The following is a 16,686-nucleotide window of genomic DNA, read 5'->3' as shown; positions in this document are numbered from 1 at the left end:
AGGGCATTCCGAAACTGCCTCTTCTCTCTAAAAATGCTTAAAAAAAAACCATATTCGGTGAGAAGCAACTATTTATAATGGCTTCTTGAAAAATAAATTAATAAACGTTGAACTCAAAGAACGGCAATTCCGGTAAAAACTAAAATAATTTTTTTTTTTTTTTTTTTTTTTTCCCACGATTGTAAAGTAAGTTAGTAGTGGTGAACACTCTCTTACGTTTGTCTTCTGTGTCCGCAGATATTTCTTGTTAATTCTTTTACATCAAGGTCTTGATTAAAAAATTTGCGTATGTTTCTTTATATTTACTAGTCTTCAGTAACATGTGATGCTCAGTTAGCAGATAGATCCAAAAATCCTCTTGGCTTTTCTCTTCCTTCGTGAAGAGGTAATGTACCGTTGCCGGTTTCAGCCAATTGACTGCGTTGCGTTTCGTTTTAGGAAAGGGTACATCATCCGGTGTCAAAAAGTCCGCAGGCGTTATAGCGTTAGGTGACGTTCGAAGGATGAGTGCCAGCTTTCGTCGGACATTCAGCCAGATATCTTTAACCTTGTCACACACGAAACGATGTTCTTCGTTATCAATTAAACTACACGTTGCACACAAAGGCGAATCCGCTAAGTGGATCGTATGAAGTTTCGAGTTTGTTGCAACTTTCCTATTTACAACAAAGTACCATGTTGCTTTTAGATGAGTAGCTAAGTTACGGTTATGAATATTTGCCCATATCACTTTCCAGTTAGAACATGGATAGTTTTGTTCTATTTTGTTGTTCTTCTTTTCTCCCATCAATTTGCCATATATTTCTTTTACGTTTGTCATGTCTTTTTCCGGAATTCTTGAACGTAGGTAGCTATATTCTATTAAAAACCATCGTAAATGGTAAAGTCCGCTCGGTATGTGCTGCACATTAATGGGTGGAGAGAGGTCATCTGGAGCTATTTCAGATAGCAAGTGCGCGGCGATACAGCTGCCGGATTGTCTCCATTGTTGAAATGTATTGGAGATGTACAGAGCCTGCGACTTTTTAGTAACATTCGTTAAGTTTAAGCCGCCATTATTAGTGGCGAGCGTCAGAGTGTCATACTGGATTTTAAATATGTGGCCACGGCTCACAAAATAGCCTATTGCTGACATAATTTGTTTGGCGATGCCGGCGGGTATAGGCAGTATCTGGGCGACATAATTGACTTTGGAAGTAATAGAGACGTTCGCTAAAGACACTCTCTGAATTTCATTTAATTGTCGAATACTATGTGTCCGTACACTAGCTCGTATGGTAGTTAGTACTTGTCTATAGTTGGCCGCAATAGTTTGACGTATATTTTTTCGGAAATCAATGCCGAAACACTTCAAGGCTGTTAGCTCACGTAACTGACCGTGTGTGCGCATGCCAATGCCACATCCGATATTGAATATTCCGGACTTGGTTTTGTTTAACCTCGCGGCTGACGCTCGTTCGTATTTTTCTATTATGTGCATTGCCGTCTCGACTTCCGCTACATTCATAACGAGAAACCCAACATCGTCCGCATAAGCTTTACATATTATTTTGTTTCCTCGTATTTGCAATCCTTGTAACCGCTGAGTCAAGGTAGCGAGCAAAGGTTCGATGGCCATGGCAAAAAGTGCCATGGACAACGGACAACCTTGTCTGACGGAACATGCGATCTCGACTGGCCGGCTAGGCTGTCCATTTATGATGATTCTGGAGGAGTTATTCCTTACCAAACGTCGTATGAGGTCGACGAATCTCGGCGGAAAACCCATTGCGCCTATCGTTTTCAGGAGGTAGGAGTGGCTGATCCTGTCGAAGGCTTTATCGAAATCTAACGACACGATGGCACATTTTAGTCGACATACTTCTGCTATTGAAATTATGTCGCGGTAGTCGGACAGCGTCTGCTGAATTTTCCTACCCTTGCCCACGCTAGACTGATATGGGCCGGTGACGCTGGCCATTACATTTTTAAGTCTGTGGGCTAAGAGCCGCGAAAAAATTTTATAGTCACTGTTCAGCAGAGTGATTGGTCTCAAATTTCCAATTTTCTTGCCAGCCGATTTTTTTGCGATTAACACTATCATACCTTCGCGAAAATCTTTCGGTATCTCCTTATTGAGGTTCAGAAGTTCATTACAGATGCATGTAATTCTATGTTTTATATGTTCCCAGAAGACTTGATAAAATTCTGCTGGTATGCCGTCAGCTCCAGGGGATTTATTTTTTGCACTTTGATAGACAGCATAGTGTACATCGTCTTCGGTCGCCTCCGCTATTAGAGCTTCCGCGTACGCGTTACCAACGCGTCCTTGCAGGTGGGTCAGTAAATCGTCCTGTGATTTTTCGTCTACCTCTTTATGTGAAAACAAGTTGTCGAAATGGGTTAGTATTTCTGCTTTTATGTCGTTGTGCATTGTCAAGGTGGTTCCATTATCAGTTTTAAGCTCCGTCAGTATTTTGCGGAATCCTTGTTTAGTTTCACGAATCACATGATATACCGAAGTGGCTTCTTTTTGCGCCACAGTCTCTGCTCTTGACCTTATTTGGTATCCTTCAAGCTGTTGTCGCCTTAATGTCAGTATTTTTGCCTGGATTTTTTTAATTCTCCCATGGTTCCCAATAGTTGTAGCACCTTGCAGGTAGAGTTCTCGGAGACAATGAAAGTAAAATTCTATCGTTCTTTTCCGCCAAAAGCTCTTCTCCCGGGAGTAGTTGATGAAACATCTCCGGATCTGAGGTTTGGCGCATTAGAGCCACCAATCCAAGGTCGAGTGGTAAGAGCTGAGTTTGGTCTCGCAGGCTCTCCAAGTGGTGAGAAAGGCTTCTCGACAGGCAGGATCTTTTAAGTGTGAAACATTAAGTTTCCATGGCCCTTTATATCGACAGGTTCCTTGTCGTTCCAAATTTAATGTGCATATATATGCAGCGTGGTCCGAAAAAACGGTTGGCCAAACTTCAGACTGCAGGATGCGGTGTTTCAGATTGGGCGAGACATATATTCGATCCAACCGGCTCGCTGAATGATTAGTGAGGTGGGTAAAGCCGGGTGCCGCACCGTGCTTTTGCTCCCACGAATCAGTTAAACGGAGGTCGGTGACGATACGTTCCAGGTCCGGCGATTTGTTGTAGTTCGGAGTTTGGTCTTTGGCATGTATGACACTGTTAAAGTCGCCTCCAAGGATGGTATGGGTGCAGTGTACACCAAACAAAGGAACAATTCCCTCCTTAAAAAACTGTGCTCGTTGGCACCGATTGGTAGAACCAGATGGGGCATAGACATTAATAATCCTGGTGTTATAAAGCGTGCCGGCAATGCCTCTGCTGTTAGGCAGTTTTGTTACGTCTGTAATGACGACGCCCTCTTTGAAAAGAAATGCGGTACCCAAATCACATCCAATTCCAGGATTGACTATAGCATTATACCCCTGTATGAAGTCAAGTTCGATGTTTGTTACTTCTTGTAAAAACAAAATGTCCACATCAGCTGCATACAGGAAATCTTTTAAATTTTGTAAATTAAATGGGCTACAAATTTTATTGATGTTCAGCGTAGCGATCTTATAGGCCTGCAACGGAACTACGTTAGCCAAGACGGGAGTGTAATTAGGAAAAACTCTGGCAACATATCATTTCGAAAAAACATTAAGAAATCTGACCCGAGAGACATGTGGACACAAGTCAGTAAAACCGTTCAGACTAGAAATATTCATGACTTGGGAAGGGATCAGTCGGCTTCTCCGTGTCTGGGACAGTATCCGTCGCGGCGATGACATTCAAGACGACGTCATCGCGTGGTGTGGCCATCGTGGTGACTGTAACGGTTCCTGTGGTGTCCATAATTTCGTCCTCCTTTGTAGTGTCGTCGACATCGTCTGCCCACGGATTCGACAGCCCTGTCATCGGTTCGTCATTAAGTGGTGCACTATATTCAGGTGTTTGCTGGTGATTTTTATCTTCGGTTCGGGTAATTGCTACGTCATCGGAGGGCAAACTGGCAGAACCGGAGGTACTATCCAAGGACACAGGGTCTTCGTTAGATGACTGCTGATTGCACTGCAAGTTCTCAGATGCAGATTGACGTATTTTGCCCCCTATTTGCTTCGCCTGTTCACGCAGTTGTGGTGCAGTCTGCTCTGCACCTTGACGCGCGATCCTCCGTTTTTTAGATTTCTTGGGAGATGCGTCTCGTGGTGGACTTTGGACGGTACCTGAAGAAGCCTCAGGTTGCAAAGTAGCACTACTCGAAGTGACTGACGCCAGGTCTGATTTCATTGCACTTGACGGGCTGTGGTCAGTGCCTAAGGCAGCTGCAGGATTCGGAAGAGCACCACTAGAAACGGCTGGTTGCCAGTCCGTTTTCTGTGCACCTGATACGCTTTTGATACCTCCTAAAGAAGCTCCAGGATGCAGAGGAGCACTACCCGAAGCGACTGAGGTCGCGTCCGTATCCATTGCCTCATTGGGCGATTCCACGGCGACAAGGGCAGGAGCAGATATGTCTTCGCAGGAGGGTTGAGTGTCTACAGATGCTACACCTGAGTCGGTCGGTTGGTCGGTCGCTTGTGGGTCGGTATTCGTAGTAACTTCGGGGGGCGCAGTGGCACTTGCAAAACCGCGCGCTACGGCGACATATGTCACGGGCAGCGTTGACATAGCAGGGGGCCTGACGGCATCGCCGGCCAGGCAGTTGCGCCACTCGCCTTTGAACACAGTCTGCACGAACGTGGCCTGGTAAATTGCAGACAGCACACGTTTTCGGTTGGTCATCATACATCACAACAGCTCTATATCCGCAGACGTTTATAAACGACGGAATGTGCTTCTGCAATTCGACTTTTAATTGGCGCACACCATTCAAAACAGGGAATTTGTGTGCAGCAGACCACCGTTCGGCAATATTACTCAAAACTTTCCCGTATGGAGCAATAACAGCATTTATCTGGTCACTTGTAATTTCAAAGGGAAGTTCAAAGACTCGCACGGTCCGAATACCTAGACCAGCATGGGCAACGGTAACCTCCCCAACATTTCCGTCAGCATGTTTAAATTTCAGAATGCCACCACAAGATCGAACTATCCTTTCACACAATTCTGGACTGGCAAGTTTCACGAAAACCACACTGTTCATAATCGAGAAATGTATGCCGATAATATCATCAAGTCCTATTTTAACATCATCCTCTAACCACTGTTCAACATCAAATGACCTCGGTCGGACAAAGCTGCGATCAAACGTGAATTTCATAGTATCTTTTCGTTGCGGTTGCGACATCTCTTAATTCTTTTTCATGTCTACACAAATACTATAGACAGCGACGCGTTGCAGCAAGAGCAGAGACTTACCACGCGGAGCTAACGCAGCACAGCACACAGCACGGCACGTCCGACCTCCAGCGCAGCCGCTGGCTGACTACCAACTGAGCTACAGGAGGCTCTGTATATTTTCTTATTCCTACTCATTGCTTTACGTCCGTCCCTGTCTGCCGTCTGCACACACTGCTACTCAGCGCGGCCATATAGACGCACAGGAAATGCAATCATCGGCTGCAACTGCAAACATTGCCCAGATTAAGTTTTATAATGCTCGATGATGTCGATTAGGTTAAAATATGCAAGTAGGAAGTGTCTGAAGTATGTCAGAGGACTGCTAAGTGTATTACGAGTCTTATCCTGCTGTCTGGTTCCATGGTGTAACGGTTAGCACTCTGGACTCTGAATCCAGCGATCCGAGTTCGAATCTCGGTGGAACCTTCGTTTAGTCCAAATTTTCTGTAATAACAGTTTCTCGCTGAGGAAGTAGCAGCAATAGGCTCACGGCGTTAGTTTCTACGTTTGTGTAAAAAACGATGCGTCCATAAAATGGCCGAATATTGGTGCGACTTTGTGACCTATATAGAACATTAAACGAGTAATAACTGTAAGAGCAAGCAATTTTACGATAATTCGAAGAAATATCATTATCCCACGAAGGTTAAAAATCCCATGATTATCAACTAGCTATTACAAGCTGAGCAAATGAATTTCCTTTAAAATAGGTTTAAAACATAGGGAGGTTCTGACTCAGTGGGCATTCTCTGGAGCCTCTTTGCTGATGAGATTAGAAAAACAGTCCTCTGGGCCGGATTTGAACCAGCGACCTATGGATAACTGTGAATCCTACACTACAGTCCACCGCTCTACCAACTTTTTTTTTTTTTGTGCGTGTGTTGTATTCCATTTTCAGAGATTTGTCCTGGGCCTTCACGGCTACCGTAGCGGCGAGAGGGCCCACGAAGTCCCAACCGTACTTCACCCCAGGCAGCAATCCCCTACTTCTGGTCTGCAACACTCTTTCTGTTGTTTGTTGTTCTTTTTAGTGCTTTCGTTGTGTTGTTGGTTTTTTATCAACTTTTATAATTGTTTATTTTTTATTATAATTTATTTATTTATTTATTTATTTTGTTTTTTTTAATTGAAAAAGAAAAAAGGATCTCTGGTCCGCTAGAAAAACAGAAGAAAATAAAATAGTCCTTGTCGTAACGCTGTTCAGTATACGTCACTGTGACATTTGAAGAAGAAAAGAAAAAAAACAAAGCAATGTAGAATGAAGGAAAGAAAAAAAAATACTTCTTTCATCGAAGAACGACTTCTAAAAAATTCGCATATCGTTTCCTGTAATGTCTCGTCTGTGAAAGTATGTGAAACTGTAATGCCAGGTAAAGACAGAACGCCGCCTCACTCTTGGGTACTTGCGTCTGTAAATACTGAACATAATGACCCTTCAACCAATTGACAGAGTTTCGTTTGGTGTTCGGGTACGGCACTGAATCCGGATACAGGAAATCTTCAGGTTTAATACAAAGCTGGGAAGTCCTCATAATCGTAGCCAGTTTTCGGCGAATGCATGGCCAAACTGCTTGGACAGTGGTGCACAGAAAACGATGTTCATCAGTATCAGGCAAGTTGCACATAAGGCACAAAGGTGAGTCAGCCAAATGTAGAGCATGAAGTCGTGAATTGGTACTTATTTTACGGTTCACGACCCTGTACCAAGAGGCTTTCACTGACGTTGGTAAATCACGGCTATGTATGTTTTTCCATATCACTGGCCAGCGATGATTGGGGTACTTGTGTTCGATGTTGTTCCTGTTCTTGGTTGCCAGTAGTTTCTTATAAACTAACTTCACCACGGAAAGCTCATTTTCTGGGAGAGTTGACCGTACGTAACTGAACTCAATGAAAAAGCTCTTAAAGTGAGTCAGCGCAGGCGGAATATGTTGAACAGAGACGGGAGGCTGCAGGCAGGCCGGCGTTATTTCGGTTAACAAGTGAGCCGTTAGACTGTTCGGTAACGACCTCCACCGTTTGTAGGTGGTGCATACGTACAAAGCTCGTGACTTGGAACGAACATCTGTTAAATTTAAGCCTCCATCGGTCGTGGAGAGAGTGAGCGTATCGTACTTGACTTTAAAAATGTGTCCACGTGTGACAAAATGGCCTAGAGCGGACATCATACGCTTCGCTGTCTCCTGTGGCATGGGCAGTACTTGTGCAACGTAGTTAATCTTTGAGGTGAGGTAGACATTAGCGAAGGTGACTTTCTGCAGTTCATCAAGGCTCCTTAGGTAGTGGGTCTGCATGCAAGCACGCATACTTGCCAGGTGATTCCTATAGTTCACCGCAATTGTGTGCTGTATGTTGCTCCTGTACTCAATACCAAGGCATTTCATTTTAGAAAGTAGTTGCAACTGACCGTGATGGTGCAGCGAGATGCCGCGTCCTATGTTCATAATGCCAGATTTCCTGACCTTCAACTTCGCACCCGCAACAAGTTCGTAGTTTTTGACGATCTGAAGGGCTTCCTCGACTTCACCTTCGTCCATGACCAAAAATCCGACGTCATCCGCATATGCAGTACAAACAATCTTAATGCCGTGGATGGTTAATCCTTGTAGACGCTGTGTCAAGGTGACAAGCAAAGGCTCAATGGCAATGGCAAACAAGGCCATTGACATAGGGCATCCCTGTCGCACTGAATTAGTAATATTAATCGATGCGCTCAGCTGGCCATTCACCATGAGTCGAGTTACTCCTTTACGTAGGAGCTCATGTATAAGATTGATAAAACGTAGTGGAAATCCCATGGCATGCATCGTCCGGATGAGAAACTGATGGTTTACTCTGTCGAATGCCTTTGAAAAGTCAAGGGAAACTAGCGCACACCGTATCTTGCACGCATCTGCAATGGCTATGACGTCCCTGTATTGAGACAAATTTTGGAAGATCGTCCTACCGACACCTACACTGGTCTGGTACTGACCAATGACAGTATTCATCAACATTTCCAATCTATTAGAAATAATACGTGCTAAAATTTTGTAGTCACTGTTCAGTAAAGTAAGCGGCCGAAAATCGTCAACAGAACTGCACATTGGGCGTTTAGGGATTAAAACCACGATGCCTTCCACGAGAGCCTGAGGAACATTAAAATCAGGCCGTAAAATTTCATTAAACATACTCAACAACTTGGGCTTTAATTTGTCGCAGAAAGTAAGATAAAATTCGGCAGTGAGACCGTCGGGTCCCGGCGATTTATTTTTCGGACTTCGTGATAGCGCAGAATCCAATTCGTCTTCATCAATTTCTCGCATGAGAGTTTCGACTTCAGCAGCACCCAAAGTCCTTTGCAAGTTATTGAGTAATTCATCGTGAGTTCCATCGTCGGTATGTGTCGTTGCCAGCAGATCTGCCAGGTGATTGTGAAGTGCGTTCCGTATGTCTTGTTGCCGCGTGAGCGCAACGCCTTCACTCAACTGAAGACGAGTTATTAATCTCCGCCGCCCCCTCTTATTTTCACGAATGACGTGAAACATGGATGTCATTTCGTCGTCTATCACATTCTGGGGCCTTGACCTTATTTGAAAGCCTTCTGCCTGCTGCCGCTGAAGTTTTAATAATTTTGCCTTAATTTTTTTAATCTGCATAAAATTTTCAGGTACAGTCACATCGGACTGGTAAAGCTCCCTGAGACAAGTAAAATAAAACTCAGACGTTTGCCGTTTCCACCAGGATTTGTCCCGAGCGTAGCGTTTAAACATTTTTGATAAAGTTGGTTTGGCATGTGTTATCCACCATTCAGTAACGGAGGCATACTGTGCAACCCGTCGTTCACATGCCTCCCATGTTTCGTTAAAGACACGGTGACAGTCTACATCGTTAAGGAGAGCATTGTTAAGTTTCCAGAAACCTCTGCCGCGAAATGTGCCTTGCTTGACCATGTTAACAGTACAAATATATGCGGCATGATCGGAAAAAATTGTGGGCCAAACTTCGGATTGGAGGACTTGAGTCTTCATACACGCCGATACATAGATTCTGTCTAGCCGGCTTGCAGAGTGGTTCGTGACATGAGTGAACCCAGGTGCCGCTCCGTGCGTATGCTCCCATGTGTCAATGAGGTTCATTTCTTGGACGATACGTTCTAGTTCTCCAGATTTGTTAAAATTAGGCGTCTGGTCTTTTGGACTTAAGACACAATTGAAGTCACCCGCAAAAATTATACGATCGTAGGTCCCCCTAAAAAGTGGGACTATGGCGCTTGTGAAGAACTCAGCCCTAGCACGCCTATTGCTACTGCCGGACGGGGCGTAAACATTGATTATGCGTGACCGATGGAAAGTGACAGCGATCCCTCTATGATCAGTCAGTTTTTCTGCGTCGGTCGCTACAATCCCTTCTTTTAACAGAATCGCTGTCCCTAAATTCGCACCGCTCCCGGAATTGGAGAGAGTAGTATAACCAGATATTCGGTCAAGTTCAATCGCAGCGACTTCTTGAAGTAACAGAATATCGATATCCGCTGCGTATACAAAATCTTGTAAATTACGGAGCCGCCAGTACGACTGTATCTTATTGATGTTTAACGTGGCAATTTTATAGGCTTGGGGCTCGTTCATGGGAGAAGGCACATACTATTAATTAAACAGTCTTAGAAGGATGGCTAACGAAATTGAGGCCAAGCGCGTCAGTCGGAGTTCCTGTAGTTCCTGGTACTGTTGGTGTATGCTTCTCTGTGGGGGGTGCCGAAGATTCCGTCTCAATGGTCCGCATGACAGCCGCATCATTGCTCGCATCCAATACTTCCATTTCCTGTGCCCAATTCCCAGTGAGAGTGGCCTCTGACAAAAGCGATCCTGCGTTTCCTTGAGCGTGGGTATCCGGCAAAACGACTCTACTCGAGGTATCACTATCTTCCACCCGTCGTGGATTCACAGGGGGAGACACTACAGGATCAATGTCCATTCGACCAGACGCAGGGAGACCAACTTCAGAGGGTTCAGAAGTGTTCTGACTCATTTGGCTGCTTATTCGTTTCGCTTTTTCGCGGAGCTGTGGGGCGAGCTGATTGGCTCCTTGATGTGCAAGTCTTCGCTTCTTTTTGGAAGGCTTCCTGTTAGCGTTCGCAGTATCATCAACATCCGAAGTGGACTGTTGACTCTGGGGTTGATCCGCCGGGAACACAGCGTCTGCTTCATCCTCAGTACCAGTGGCATCAACCACTGGGGAGTCATCCGTCGTTACCTCCATCTCTGAGTGTGGTAGCGGCGGTGCCGCGTCAGCACTCGGTTCTTTGACGTTATCGGCCAAAACATCATTCAAACGAGGGGCATCTACAGGCGGGGTCGCGGGTAGAAGACCAGAAGCCGCGACAGCGTATGTCAGTGGCAGTGCCGTCGTCACAGGGGGGCTAGCGGCTTCACCGACAGGTATCTGCGTCACGCGTCTTTGTATACATTCAGAGCGCACGTGGCCGGGCGCACCACAGCCGGCACACGTTTTTGGCTGCCCATCATATATGACAATTCCGCGATGTCCACCTACGTTAATGTATGAAGGGATATGCTTCTGTAGATCGATCTTAACCTGCCTGACGCCGTTAAGCACCGGAAATTTGTGGGCTTTGGACCAACGTTCCGCAAAATTGTTAATAAGCCTCCCGTAAGGTGTTAATGCAGAATTTATTTGCGCGGCTGATATTTCAAACGGGAGTTCGAAAATACGTGCCGTTCGGATGCCCAGTCCAGCATGCGTAATGCTGACGTCACTGACGGTACCATCTCTATGTTTAAACTTCAGTACACCTCCACTGGACTCCACAATTCTATCACACATTTCAGAGGACGTTAATTTCACATAAACAACACTAGTCACGATAGAGAAATTTATCCCTACAATGTCATCAAAAGTTATCTTAGCTGTTTCCTCTAACCATGCTTCAACTTCAAACGAATTTGGTTTCGAAAAGTTCCTATCAAAGGTATACTTCAAGGTATCTTTCCTGTTAGTCGGATTCATAATTCCATATCGGATCCTACAGAACGGAACGAATACTAATAAGCAGACGCTGTAAGCACGCGACTCACCGCCTGACGTAAACACTTCCTGCCGCAGCGCGCTGGCCCTGGAGGTCCGCTCACCACCGCTGCCGCAGGCAGACTACCAACTGAGCTACCAGAGGCTCTGTATACTTTCTTATTCCTACTCATTGCTTTACGTCCGTCCCTGTCTGCCGTCTGCACACACTGCTACTCAGCGCGGCCATATAGACGCACAGGAAATGCAATCATCGGCTGCAACTGCAAACATTGCCCAGATTAAGTTTTATAATGCTCGATGGTGTCGATTAGGTTAAAATATGCAAGTAGGAAGTGTCTGAAGTATGTCAGAGGACTGCTAAGTGTATTACGAGTCTTATCCTGCTGTCTGGTTCCATGGTGTAACGGTTAGCACTCTGGACTCTGAATCCAGCGATCCGAGTTCGAATCTCGGTGGAACCTTCGTTTAGTCTAAATTTTCTGTAATAAGAGTTTCTCGCTGAGGAAGTAGCAGCAATAGGCTCACGGCGTTAGTTTCTACGTTTGTGTAAAAAACGATGCGTCTATAAAACGGCCGAATGTTGGTGCGACTGTGTGACCTATATAGAACATTAAACGAGTAATACCTGTAAGAGCAAGCAATTTTACGATAATTCGAAGAAATATCATTATCCCACGAAGGTTAAAAATCCCATGATTATCAACTAGCTATTACAAGCTGAGCAAATGAATTTCCTTTAAAATAGGTTTAAAACATAGGGAGGTTCTGACTCAGTGGGCATTCTCTGGAGCCTCTTTGCTGATGAGATTAGAAAAACAGTCCTCTGGGCCGGATTTGAACCAGCGACCTATGGATAACTGTGAATCCTCCACTACAGTCCACCGCTCTACCAACTGAGCTACCAGAGGCTCTGTATACTTTCTTATTCCTACTCATTGCTTTACGTCCGTCCCTGTCTGCCGTCTGCACACACTGCTACTCAGCGCGGCCATATAGACGCACAGGAAATGCAATCATCGGCTGCAACTGCAAACATTGCCCAGATTAAGTTTTATAATGCTCGATGGTGTCGATTAGGTTAAAATATGCAAGTAGGAAGTGTCTGAAGTATGTCAGAGGACTGCTAAGTGTATTACGAGTCTTATCCTGCTGTCTGGTTCCATGGTGTAACGGTTAGCACTCTGGACTCTGAATCCAGCGATCCGAGTTCGAATCTCGGTGGAACCTTCGTTTAGTCTAAATTTTCTGTAATAAGAGTTTCTCGCTGAGGAAGTAGCAGCAATAGGCTCACGGCGTTAGTTTCTACGTTTGTGTAAAAAACGATGCGTCTATAAAACGGCCGAATATTGGTGCGACTTTGTGACCTATATAGAACATTAAACGAGTAATACCTGTAAGAGCAAGCAATTTTACGATAATTCGAAGAAATATCATTATCCCACGAAGGTTAAAAATCCCATGATTATCAACTAGCTATTACAAGCTGAGCAAATGAATTTCCTTTAAAATAGGTTTAAAACATAGGGAGGTTCTGACTCAGTGGGCATTCTCTGGAGCCTCTTTGCTGATGAGATTAGAAAAACAGTCCTCTGGGCCGGATTTGAACCAGCGACCTATGGATAACTGTGAATCCTCCACTACAGTCCACCGCTCTACCAACTGAGCTACCAGAGGCTCTGTATACTTTATTATTCCTACTCATTGCTTTACGTCCGTCCCTGTCTGCCGTCTGCACACACTGCTACTCAGCGCGGCCATATAGACGCACAGGAAATGCAATCATCGGCTGCAACTGCAAACATTGCCCAGATTAAGTTTTATAATGCTCGATGGTGCCGATTAGGTTAAAATATGCAAGTAGGAAGTGTCTGAAGTATGTCAGAGGACTGCTAAGTGTATTACGAGTCTTATCCTGCTGTCTGGTTCCATGGTGTAACGGTTAGCACTCTGGACTCTGAATCCAGCGATCCGAGTTCGAATCTCGGTGGAGCCTTCGTTTAGTCTAAATTTTCTGTAATAAGAGTTTCTCGCTGAGGAAGTAGCAGCAATAGGCTCACGGCGTTAGTTTCTACGTTTGTGTAAAAAACGATGCGTCTATAAAACGGCCGAATATTGGTGCGACTTTGTGACCTATATAGAACATTAAACGAGTAATACCTGTAAGAGCAAGCAATTTTACGATAATTCGAAGAAATATCATTATCCCACGAAGGTTAAAAATCCCATGATTATCAACTAGCTATTACAAGCTGAGCAAATGAATTTCCTTTAAAATAGGTTTAAAACATAGGGAGGTTCTGACTCAGTGGGCATTCTCTGGGGCCTCTTTGCTGATGAGATTAGAAAAACAGTCCTCTGGGCCGGATTTGAACCAGCGACCTATGGATAACTGTGAATCCTCCACTACAGTCCACCGCTCTACCAACTGAGCTACCAGAGGCTCTGTATACTTTCTTATTCCTACTCATTGCTTTACGTCCGTCCCTGTCTGCCGTCTGCACACACTGCTACTCAGCGCGGCCATATAGACGCACAGGAAATGCAATCATCGGCTGCAACTGCAAACATTGCCCAGATTAAGTTTTATAATGCTCGATGGTGTCGATTAGGTTAAAATATGCAAGTAGGAAGTGTCTGAAGTATGTCAGAGGACTGCTAAGTGTATTACGAGTCTTATCCTGCTGTCTGGTTCCATGGTGTAACGGTTAGCACTCTGGACTCTGAATCCAGCGATCCGAGTTCGAATCTCGGTGGAACCTTCGTTTAGTCTAAATTTTCTGTAATAAGAGTTTCTCGCTGAGGAAGTAGCAGCAATAGGCTCACGGCGTTAGTTTCTACGTTTGTGTAAAAAACGATGCGTCTATAAAACGGCCGAATATTGGTGCGACTTTGTGACCTATATAGAACATTAAACGAGTAATACCTGTAAGAGCAAGCAATTTTACGATAATTCGAAGAAATATCATTATCCCACGAAGGTTAAAAATCCCATGATTATCAACTAGCTATTACAAGCTGAGCAAATGAATTTCCTTTAAAATAGGTTTAAAACATAGGGAGGTTCTGACTCAGTGGGCATTCTCTGGAGCCTCTTTGCTGATGAGATTAGAAAAACAGTCCTCTGGGCCGGATTTGAACCAGCGACCTATGGATAACTGTGAATCCTCCACTACAGTCCACCGCTCTACCAACTGAGCTACCAGAGGCTCTGTATACTTTCTTATTCCTACTCATTGCTTTACGTCCGTCCCTGTCTGCCGTCTGCACACACTGCTACTCAGCGCGGCCATATAGACGCACAGGAAATGCAATCATCGGCTGCAACTGCAAACATTGCCCAGATTAAGTTTTATAATGCTCGATGGTGTCGATTAGGTTAAAATATGCAAGTAGGAAGTGTCTGAAGTATGTTAGAGGACTGCTAAGTGTATTACGAGTCTTATCCTGCTGTCTGGTTCCATGGTGTAACGGTTAGCACTCTGGACTCTGAATCCAGCGATCCGAGTTCGAACCTTCGTTTAGTCTAAATTTTCTGTAATAAGAGTTTCTCGCTGAGGAAGTAGCAGCAATAGGCTCACGGCGTTAGTTTCTACGTTTGTGTAAAAAACGATGCGTCTATAAAACGGCCGAATATTGGTGCGACTTTGTGACCTATATAGAACATTAAACGAGTAATACCTGTAAGAGCAAGCAATTTTACGATAATTCGAAGAAATATCATTATTCCACGAAGGTTAAAAATCCCATGATTATCAACTAGCTATTACAAGCTGAGCAAATGAATTTCCTTTAAAATAGGTTTAAAACATAGGGAGGTTCTGACTCAGTGGGCATTCTCTGGAGCCTCTTTGCTGATGAGATTAGAAAAACAGTCCTCTGGGCCGGATTTGAACCAGCGACCTATGGATAACTGTGAATCCTCCACTACAGTCCACCGCTCTACCAACTGAGCTACCAGAGGCTCTGTATACTTTCTTATTCCTACTCGTTGCTTTACGTCCGTCCCTGTCTGCCGTCTGCACACACTGCTACTCAGCGCGGCCATATAGACGCACAGGAAATGCAATCATCGGCTGCAACTGCAAACATTGCCCAGATTAAGTTTTATAATGCTCGATGGTGCCGATTAGGTTAAAATATGCAAGTAGGAAGTGTCTGAAGTATGTCAGAGGACTGCTAAGTGTATTACGAGTCTTATCCTGCTGTCTGGTTCCATGGTGTAACGGTTAGCACTCTGGACTCTGAATCCAGCGATCCGAGTTCGAATCTCGGTGGAACCTTCGTTTAGTCTAAATTTTCTGTAATAACAGTTTCTCGCTGAGGAAGTAGCAGCAATAGGCTCACGGCGTTAGTTTCTACGTTTGTGTAAAAAACGATGCGTCTATAAAACGGCCGAATATTGGTGCGACTTTGTGACCTATATAGAACATTAAACGAGTAATACCTGTAAGAGCAAGCAATTTTACGATAATTCGAAGAAATATCATTATCCCACGAAGGTTAAAAATCCCATGATTATCAACTAGCTATTACAAGCTGAGCAAATGAATTTCCTTTAAAATAGGTTTAAAACATAGGGAGGTTCTGACTCAGTGGGCATTCTCTGGAGCCTCTTTGCTGATGAGATTAGAAAAACAGTCCTCTGGGCCGGATTTGAACCAGCGACCTATGGATAACTGTGAATCCTCCACTACAGTCCACCGCTCTACCAACTGAGCTACCAGAGGCTCTGTATACTTTCTTATTCCTACTCATTGCTTTACGTCCGTCCCTGTCTGCCGTCTGCACACACTGCTACTCAGCGCGGCCATATAGACGCACAGGAAATGCAATCATCGGCTGCAACTGCAAACATTGCCCAGATTAAGTTTTATAATGCTCGATGGTGTCGATTAGGTTAAAATATGCAAGTAGGAAGTGTCTGAAGTATGTCAGAGGACTGCTAAGTGTATTACGAGTCTTATCCTGCTGTCTGGTTCCATGGTGTAACGGTTAGCACTCTGGACTCTGAATCCAGCGATCCGAGTTCGAATCTCGGTGGAACCTTCGTTTAGTCTAAATTTTCTGTAATAAGAGTTTCTCGCTGAGGAAGTAGCAGCAATAGGCTCACGGCGTTAGTTTCTACGTTTGTGTAAAAAACGATGCGTCTATAAAACGACCACGGAAAGCTCATTTTCTGGGAGAGTTGACCGTACGTAACTGAACTCAATGAAAAAGCTCTTAAAGTGAGTCAGCGCAGGCGGAATATGTTGAACAGAGACGGGAGGCTGCAGGCAGGCCGGCGTTATTTCGGTTAACAAGTGAGCCGTTAGACTGTTCGGTAACGACCTCC

The 16,686-nt window shown here is 44.6% G+C and overlaps 13 non-coding genes across 13 annotated transcripts; 7 read left to right on the top strand and 6 right to left on the bottom strand.

Moving 5' to 3' along the window:
* Positions 1–5,678: 5,678 nt before the first annotated feature.
* Positions 5,679–5,750, top strand: Trnaq-cug (transfer RNA glutamine (anticodon CUG)). Its single transcript has one exon. It is a non-coding gene; the product is annotated as a tRNA-Gln (tRNA).
* A 5,993-nt stretch (positions 5,751–11,743) lies between these two features.
* On the top strand, positions 11,744–11,815 carry Trnaq-cug (transfer RNA glutamine (anticodon CUG)). Its single transcript has one exon. It is a non-coding gene; the product is annotated as a tRNA-Gln (tRNA).
* A 358-nt stretch (positions 11,816–12,173) lies between these two features.
* On the bottom strand, positions 12,174–12,262 carry Trnay-gua (transfer RNA tyrosine (anticodon GUA)). Its single transcript is given in 2 exon segments — positions 12,174–12,209; positions 12,226–12,262. It is a non-coding gene; the product is annotated as a tRNA-Tyr (tRNA).
* A 247-nt stretch (positions 12,263–12,509) lies between these two features.
* Trnaq-cug (transfer RNA glutamine (anticodon CUG)) lies at positions 12,510–12,581 on the top strand. Its single transcript has one exon. It is a non-coding gene; the product is annotated as a tRNA-Gln (tRNA).
* Positions 12,582–12,939: 358 nt separating this feature from the next.
* Positions 12,940–13,028, bottom strand: Trnay-gua (transfer RNA tyrosine (anticodon GUA)). Its single transcript is given in 2 exon segments — positions 12,940–12,975; positions 12,992–13,028. It is a non-coding gene; the product is annotated as a tRNA-Tyr (tRNA).
* A 247-nt stretch (positions 13,029–13,275) lies between these two features.
* Trnaq-cug (transfer RNA glutamine (anticodon CUG)) lies at positions 13,276–13,347 on the top strand. Its single transcript has one exon. It is a non-coding gene; the product is annotated as a tRNA-Gln (tRNA).
* Positions 13,348–13,705: 358 nt separating this feature from the next.
* Trnay-gua (transfer RNA tyrosine (anticodon GUA)) lies at positions 13,706–13,794 on the bottom strand. Its single transcript is given in 2 exon segments — positions 13,706–13,741; positions 13,758–13,794. It is a non-coding gene; the product is annotated as a tRNA-Tyr (tRNA).
* Positions 13,795–14,041: 247 nt separating this feature from the next.
* Positions 14,042–14,113, top strand: Trnaq-cug (transfer RNA glutamine (anticodon CUG)). Its single transcript has one exon. It is a non-coding gene; the product is annotated as a tRNA-Gln (tRNA).
* Positions 14,114–14,471: 358 nt separating this feature from the next.
* Trnay-gua (transfer RNA tyrosine (anticodon GUA)) lies at positions 14,472–14,560 on the bottom strand. The gene is given in 2 exon segments: positions 14,472–14,507; positions 14,524–14,560. It is a non-coding gene; the product is annotated as a tRNA-Tyr (tRNA).
* A 666-nt stretch (positions 14,561–15,226) lies between these two features.
* Trnay-gua (transfer RNA tyrosine (anticodon GUA)) lies at positions 15,227–15,315 on the bottom strand. The gene is given in 2 exon segments: positions 15,227–15,262; positions 15,279–15,315. It is a non-coding gene; the product is annotated as a tRNA-Tyr (tRNA).
* A 247-nt stretch (positions 15,316–15,562) lies between these two features.
* On the top strand, positions 15,563–15,634 carry Trnaq-cug (transfer RNA glutamine (anticodon CUG)). Its single transcript has one exon. It is a non-coding gene; the product is annotated as a tRNA-Gln (tRNA).
* A 358-nt stretch (positions 15,635–15,992) lies between these two features.
* Trnay-gua (transfer RNA tyrosine (anticodon GUA)) lies at positions 15,993–16,081 on the bottom strand. Its single transcript is given in 2 exon segments — positions 15,993–16,028; positions 16,045–16,081. It is a non-coding gene; the product is annotated as a tRNA-Tyr (tRNA).
* A 247-nt stretch (positions 16,082–16,328) lies between these two features.
* On the top strand, positions 16,329–16,400 carry Trnaq-cug (transfer RNA glutamine (anticodon CUG)). Its single transcript has one exon. It is a non-coding gene; the product is annotated as a tRNA-Gln (tRNA).
* Positions 16,401–16,686: the final 286 nt, after the last annotated feature.

Source organism: Schistocerca gregaria, chromosome 2 (assembly GCF_023897955.1).
Source record: "Schistocerca gregaria isolate iqSchGreg1 chromosome 2, iqSchGreg1.2, whole genome shotgun sequence".
NCBI classification, from domain to species: Eukaryota; Metazoa; Arthropoda; class Insecta; order Orthoptera; family Acrididae; genus Schistocerca; species Schistocerca gregaria.
This window is presented reverse-complemented; position numbering and strand designations above follow the sequence as displayed.